The 7,746-nt window shown below is 47.2% G+C and overlaps 2 protein-coding genes across 5 annotated transcripts in view; one reads left to right on the forward strand and one right to left on the reverse strand.

The window, feature by feature from the left end:
* NSD3 (nuclear receptor binding SET domain protein 3) overlaps positions 1–4,101 on the reverse strand; it is a 72,891-nt gene extending 68,790 nt beyond the window's left edge. Inside the window, exon 1 of the mRNA XM_017847647.1 lies at positions 3,555–4,101. The gene's annotated coding sequence lies outside the window, so the exon portion shown is untranslated. The remainder of the gene's footprint in view (positions 1–3,554) is intronic.
* A 54-nt stretch (positions 4,102–4,155) lies between these two features.
* The window catches only part of LETM2 (leucine zipper and EF-hand containing transmembrane protein 2), a 29,955-nt gene continuing 26,364 nt past the window's right edge, over positions 4,156–7,746 (forward strand). Inside the window, exon 1 of one of the 4 annotated variants that reach the window (XM_017847652.1) lies at positions 4,156–4,245. The gene's annotated coding sequence lies outside the window, so the exon portion shown is untranslated. The other 3 variants (XM_017847651.1, XM_017847650.1, XM_017847655.1) reach the window with 3 other exon arrangements.

Consider the following 7,746-nt stretch of genomic DNA (forward strand, 5'->3'; position numbering starts at 1 on the left):
AAAAAAAAAAAAAAAAACCTCCATCTTGGCCAGGCGTGGTGGCTCATGCCTGTAATTCCAGCACTTTGGGAGGCCGAGGCGGGCAGATGACGAGGTCAGGACTTTGAGACCAGCCTGGCCAACATGGTGAAACCCTGTCTCTACTAAAAAATATATAAAAATTGGCCAGGCGCGGTGGCTCACACCTGTAATCCCAGGACTTTAGGAGGCGGCGGATCACAAGGTCAGGAGATTGACACCATCCTGGCTAACGCAGTGAACTCCGTCTCTACTAAAAAATACAAAAAATTAGCGGGGCGTGGTGGCAGGAGCCTGCAGTCCCAGCTACTCGGGAGGCTGAGGCAGGAGAATGGCGTGAACCCGGGAGGCGGAGCTTGCAGTGAGCCAAGATTATGGCACTGCACTCCAGCCTGGGCGACAGAGCAAGACTTAGTCTCAAAAAAAAAAAAAAAAAGTTGGCGGGCATGGTGACCTGCACCTGTAATCCCAGCTACTTGGGAGGTTAAGGCGGGATAATTATTTGAACCTGGGAAGCGGAGGTTGCAGTGAACCAAAATCGCATCATTGCACTCCAGCCTGGACAACAAGAGTGAGACTCCATCGCTCAAAAAAAAAAAGTACTAACTTCATAAAACTGTTAGGAGGATAAAAGGAAATCATGCATGTCAGACACTCAGCATAGCACAGTGTGAGAACAACTGTGAGCAGCTATTAGTGGATTATGAATATTATTATAAATTCCAGAAACTGTTGTCATTAGAATCAGATTCGACAGTTCACTCAACAATCATCAATCTCAAAGACAATCAGTTTCCTTTATCCAAAACTCATTCAATCTGATCAGTATAAGAGAGGGCATTTGTTAATTTAAGGGTTAGAAAAATAAAAAAGCTATCATAGGTAACAGGTGGGCTGATGGACATATTAATTGGTTTTAAGTGTTATTTAACAAGAGTAGGCTTCTTCGTATATGAATACCTGTCCAAGGAACCAGGATACTTACCACAGCTGAGCAAGAACCCCGATCTTTAAAGGATGCTGAATACATAAAAATAAACTTTTCTTTTTTTTTTTTTAAGAATGAAAGCTTCTAACACAAATTTTCTATTTTATGATTGCTTACTTTCCTAAAATTTACAGTACTGATAGCTCATGCACACAATTTACCAGCTAATTACAAATAACATGTCAATCAAGTAGGAGACATAAAACTGAAATCGCCATAAAAATAAATTCCAGAAAAACCATGCTGAATTTTTTTTAAAAATGCAACTGTTCCTCACAGAATTTCAAACAAATTCAGGCTGAATATTATCAACTTAAAATACTCCAAGCTGTAAATCTGGCTTTTACACTAAAAGCATCCTCTTAAAGTACCACTTTAACAACATTCAATTTCATTTTTCTAACAAACCAAGAATATATCCTAAGTTTCTATATAACAACTGAGAGGATGTTGCCATTTAGGTAGGTTAAATGTAGTTCAACTGGTTTGAGTCCACCATATTGCAATGTTAACAGGCCTTCTTGGCATTAGAGAACAGTTTCAATATCAATGTGATAGGTTAAAGTTTGGATTACTCCAACTGCTATAATAAAAACAAAAGGTCACACACACACATTTAATCCTTTTCGATATGAAATAAAATAGGCTCTACTTAACACCAATGTATGTACTGTAAATTTGTCAGGATTTAAACCTTAGAATAGTAATTATTTCAAATTGTACAAGTAGTTACAGTTGAATATATTAGTTACTGTAGTTTCCTGGAGTCACCTGAAGTTCCAATCAAAATACGAATGAACAAACAAAACAACAACAAAAAAAAACCCTGGCATCTTAATGAGACTCTAAGAACTGCAAGCCTACTTCATAGATCATTGCACTGTGCTGAATTGGCATCTGGAGATTGTATTGAGCTAGCTACATGAAGGCAAAGAGAAGAGATGGGGGAAAGAGAGTTTATTTAAAAAAGAAAATACTATTCTTAACACACTCAACACTCTTAACACGCTCATCACCTATAAGCAAGAGCTATCAGAAATACTCTTTAAAAATACATACATTTCTAATTTTTCAACATTCAAAATACAGCAAGCAGATAATCTACCACAAGCAGAGCTTCCTACCCCTTTCACCCGGACACAGCGCTTTGCCAAGAGCACAGGCCCAAGTAAAATAACCGATGCAATTTCCTTGTTTACTTAAAGAATTGCAGAAAACATGTTGACTGCTTCTGAGGCTTCTGAAACAAACGAATTTTCAATACGTAAAAGACTTCATGATCATGTTTGATAAGTAAGCGTAGTAATGATTCCTTCAGCTGGTAAAAATCTAGTTTTAAATTGATTAAAAGGGTTAAATTTACACTGCAGCTCATTAGCATACCTTGTTTGCAACCAGAAGGAAGAGGGTAAAGAGAGGGAGAAAAGGAGCAAAAACACACAAGATGGAAAACATCACTACCTCCTTTGGCGGTTATGAATAATTTAAAATGACCCAAGATGTAAGGGGAAAAGAGTTCATCAATAGAAAGAAAGGGGATTAACAATCTGAACTGGCCCCTTCCAGATTCATACTGATGTCGGAGAGGAAAAGGAATTTATTTACACTGCAGTGCCTGGCAGCAAACATGGCTGCCCCTGCCCCCTTTAAATCGGAATAATCTTCACTCCTCCCCAAAACCATCAAATTATGGCCATGTCTCTCCCTGCCTCTCTTCCATAACACAAACACATCGCCTCCTCCCTCAAAACAGTAAAACCCACACCTCCCCATTTCACAACAATCCCATAACCACTAGCTTCTCTATTCTCTAGCCTTGAAAGAAAGGCACAGAATACACACAAATATAGGAACAAAAGGCCTCCCTTCCTAACACTTTAACGACCTCCATCCCCTTCTTTTCCTCCCACTCTGACGCTAAGTCGATCGTTCTCATTCCTGTCATCATTCAGTTAATTTCCTTCCCTAGCCCAATCCTGTCTTTCAGTTTCCTGCGTCTATTTCCCATCCTCCTATTGCAGCCTGCCTCATCCCTTTCCCTAATCCACCTTTTCCTTCACTTCCATTCCTCATTTCTCCCTTCATTCTCATAAAATGCCCCATTTCTCCAGCTAATTTATCCCCTTCTCCCAGACTCTTTTGGTTCCCACACTCCATCCCCAAACCTCCCTATTTATCAGTCCACCCAGGTCTCTAATCTCCATGCAACTCTTCTCCCCTTTCCCTGCCCCTCCCCGATCCCATCCTTATCCCCGCCCCCATCCCACTTCTCCCAATTCCCAGCTCAGCGCCACTCCGACTCCGATCCCACTCCTACCTCCCCTGCCCCACCCCCCAATTCCCTCCACACCCCCCACCTTGCCATCTGCTCCTCCGTCAGGACCCCCCTGGAGCCCTTTCAGGCTACCCGCTTCCCCTTCCATTCCTCCTGGGGTCTGGCGCCCCATCCCTAGGTCGCCCCCTCCCCGTCGTTTCCTCCTCAGCCCTTCCTAGCACTACACGCGCGCGCGCACACACACACACATACACACACGCACACGCACTTTACCTTCAGTTTGTTCCATTCTAACCCCCCGGCCGTGTCAGTGCGATCACAGGAGAGACACGGAGGCCCGGAGTGGGGCTGGGCTGCGGGCAGCCGCCGGGGCCGCGCGGGGAGGAGGCGGAACCGAGCTAGGCCGCATGAAATCCCCGGGCTAGATTTTCCCCGCGCCGGACGCCTCTGCCATGGCGGCCGGCACCGAGGAGGGCCACGGCCGGGCCGGGCCGGGCGTGCTGCGGGCAGACGAAGGCTCGGGAGGTGGGGAGGGAAGGGGAGGCCGAGGGACCGGGTCGCCGCGCCGCCGCTGCTGCCAGAGAGGAGCCTACGGCTGGCGGCCCGGCCAGGGCAGCAGGGTCCTCGGAGCTCGGCTCGGAATTCGCACGCCTCTCCGCGGCGACCTGTGCACAGTACCCTCGGCCTCCGCCTCAGTGCTGGCCGCCGCCGCCGCTCCCGCCGCCGCAGCGCACAAAGCCCCCCCACCCCGACTCTCGGGGCGCCGCCGCCGCCAAATCCTCAGCCCCTCATTGGCCGCGGGCCGCGGCGCCTGCCGGGAAATGCAGTCCCGGGTTCGGGACGCTGGGGCTCCGGAGGAAGCCGCGAGTCAGCGGGGCGGAGGGGGCGGGAGCGCGAACCAGGAACGCCCGCGGCCGCTAGCGTCTGGAAGACTAGGGAGACTGGGCAAGAGGGTCGAGGGACGGTACGTGGGAGAATGACACACAAAACACCCCGGGAAGCCGGAGGAGGCGTGGAAAGGTGGGGCCCGGGAGGTAAAACAGGGCTCGGCGCGTTCAGTGTGGCTGATTAAAGAACAGCGCGCAACTAGCGCCATATGGCGCTCCTCAGAGTGACTCGGCTCTCTAGCTTCTGGGGTTAGGAGCGACCGTCGCACAGTCCCCGGTGGGTGACCGCGCGAGGGCGGGGCAGTCCAGGCGACCCCTCGGCAGTCTCCAGTCCTACAGCTGTCAGGGAAGGGCTCCCATTCCAGGAGGGTCTGCATCTGGAAAGCCGGGGGCGATGCAAGACCGCCTTGGCGTCGGTCTCCCTCTCAGCCCCGGCTGAATTGTCAGAGGGTCCGCCTTCCCCGGTTGCAAGCAGTAGGAGGCCGGGCCGGCGGCGCCGGCTCGCTGAGGGAGCGCCCCGACCTCCCCGGCAGGCGCCGGCCCCGCGCGCCTCTTCCTGCCCGGCTGCGACCCGGAGGCTTGTGGGTAACCGGGAGGACGACGTCAGCGCCGGCCGCATCCCCGGGTGCCCCCCAGCCGCGGGAGACCGCGAAGGCTCCGTGACCGTCACGTGCCGGGGGCCGCGGCTGCTAGCGGCCAGACCTTCGCATCGAGGGACATGAGGTACATTTGTCCTACACGGCCCAGATAAGAACGAGAGGAGGAACCGGGAGGCAACTCTCCGTCATCCTTTAGCCCCCCGCATCCTAGGAAACGTATGGAAAACAATGGAAGGTTAAGTGTGTGCACAGTGCTCTAGCCCTGCAGGAGTGTGCCGACCAGGTGATATTTCCTGGGGCCTGGTGATAAGGATTTAGAAGGTTACAGCACAGAGACGGGAACGTAAAAAGGAAACACAGGCAGCAAGCATATGAGGAAACCGATACTCTCTGTTCTGAGAATAAAGCCGTTTTACCGCTAGACGTCATACTCTCTGTAGACGTTATAGTGCTGGATGTCTTTGGTACTATTACAAGAAATTAGATGTCTGTTCTCTTTATCACTTAAGGAGATTAAAAGATTCCTACAGATCAGTTATTTAAAAGGGCACTAATTATGAACTAGTTTTTTTTTTTTTTTTTAAACGTAACCCGGTTAATAATACTAAGGGTGATACTGAGAATTGTCAGTTTTGGCCGGGCGCGGTGGCTCACGCCTGTAATCCCAGCACTTTGGGAGGCCGAGGCAGGCGGATCACGAGGTCAGGAAATCGAGACCATCCTGGCTAAGACGGTGAAACCCCATCTCTACTAAAAATACAAAAAATTAGTCGGGCGTGGTGGCGGGCGCCTGTAGTCCCAGCTACTCAGGAGGCTGAGGCAGGAGAATGGTGTGAACCCGGAGGCGGAGCTTGCAGTGAGCCAAGATGGTGCCACTTCACTCCAGCCTGGGCCAGACTACGTCTCAAAAATAAATAAATAAATAAATAAATAAATATTCCCATTACTATTAATAATTAAATATTTTTAAACGTATGCTTTAAGTAGTACCACAGGTTAAAGCTATCAGTAAAAGCATACTTTTTATTTGTGATATGCCATTTTAAAACACAGATGGCCAAAGCGGGCCACCAAGTCTAGCTTAATTCTATCTCCAGGAAAGAGGGATTAAATTAATCTTTTTTTTTTCTATGAGCCTTTCTACTTCCATTCTTCGTTTTCTTCCTCCTGTGTCTTCCTTGCTTTGTTGATAAACTGTTGCCTTCAGCTGGCACCTGGGTTTCTCCCTTGAGGAGAAGCTAGTAAATTGTCCCCAGGGATCTTATATTAGCCTGTTTCTAATAGCTATGCTGACACCAAGAGTTTAAAATTGGAGTTATGTGAAGTAGATGCATAGTCTTTTCCTGAAAAGCATTACAAAATACAGTTAGTAATATTTGATCTGGTGGCATATGTAGGAAAATGGCCATTAAAAATAATAGTTTACATTTTCAGTATCTAACATCTTCTGAGGTTTAGACGATGATTACTCTTCGCCATAGAAAATGAGCGAGGAACTCATTAAGACAGCAATCTAGGGCGGGCGCGGTGGCTCAAGCCTGTAATCCCAGCACTTTGGGAGGCCGAGACGGGTGGATCACGAGGTCAGGAGATCGAGACCATCCTGGCTAACACGGTGAAACCCCGTCTCTACTAAAAAATACAAAAAACTAGCCGGGCGACGTGGCGGGCTCCTGTAGTCCCAGCTACTCGGGAGGCTGAGGCAGGAGAATGGCGTAAACCCAGGAGGCGGGGCTTGCAGTGAGCTGAGATCCGGCCACTGCACTCCAGTCTGGGCGGCAGAGGGAGACTCCGTCTCAAAAAAAAAAAAAAAAAAAAAAAAAACAAAACAAAAAACAAAACAAAACAAAACAAAAAAAAGACAGCAACCTAACACAGTTCTCAGGGCCAGAGTCATGGAGGAAAAAATATTTTTTAAAAAATTTCTCTTCTGAAGATTATATACAGAAATTCCTTACATGATAAATCTCTTACCGTGAAAGTCAAAGAAATTGCGAAGTCTCATAACTAGGGAAGACGGACATTACTTTGAACAAACAGATTTCAATAAGAAGGGTTCTTAGCCCTTCACTTTTTAGGATGGGATTGCTGACATATGGCCATGGTAGAAAACCTAGCTCATTTTTCAAATACTGGGCATGGAGTCGTTCATCTGGTTTATGAATACTTAATAATATTCACTGTGCCTGGTTGTAAGTGAATACAATGCATGAATAAGAATATTTCCCCGTATAAAATGTCTCCCAGGGAACTGAAAATATATTTGCATCCTTTACGATCTTTTCCAGAAAAGTACCAATACATGGTAGTGCAACGATTAATTTATGAAATTAGTATGAAAACTACATCTACCTTCTAGAACTCAAAATTTGACCACCAGGAATTTTCAGTGAGGGAAAAGTAGAGTCCAAAGCTTTGTAGATTTTAATTCTGGTAAACAGAACGTGAAGTGAAACCTTTATGTGCAAAGTTGAACATCAGACATGCACAAAGAGACCTCTAGTGGCCAAACTGAAAAGTTTTGCCTGTTTAACAGTTGATCTATTTGGTTATTAGCTGAAAAATCCTTTGTGGATTAAAAGCAGTCTGCATTTTTTACTGACGTTTAATACCGCCATCTTCCATTCTTAAAAATATGTAGCCCAGATGAGTAAAGTCAGTGGTCAGCTCACATGTTAGGAGACGTATTTTCCGTGAGAAAGCGATTCCTTGCTGTATGGTGGTCGAGTAGAGCCACTAAGAAAAAAAAAATTTTTTTTTTTTTTTGAGACGGGGTCTCGCTCTTGTCGCCCAGGCTGGAGTGCAGTGGCGGGATCTCGACTCACTGCAACCCCGCCTCCCGGGTTCAAGCGATTCTCCTGCCTCAGCCTCCAGAGTAACCGGAACTACAGGGGCACGCCACCACGCCCGGCTAATTTTTGTATTTTTTTAGTAGGGACAGGGTTTCACCATGTTGGCCAAGATGTTTTGTATCTCCCG

The sequence above is a fragment of the Rhinopithecus bieti genome, unplaced genomic scaffold (assembly GCF_001698545.2).
Source record: "Rhinopithecus bieti isolate Rb0 unplaced genomic scaffold, ASM169854v2 scaffold_29855, whole genome shotgun sequence".
NCBI classification, from domain to species: domain Eukaryota; kingdom Metazoa; phylum Chordata; class Mammalia; order Primates; family Cercopithecidae; genus Rhinopithecus; species Rhinopithecus bieti.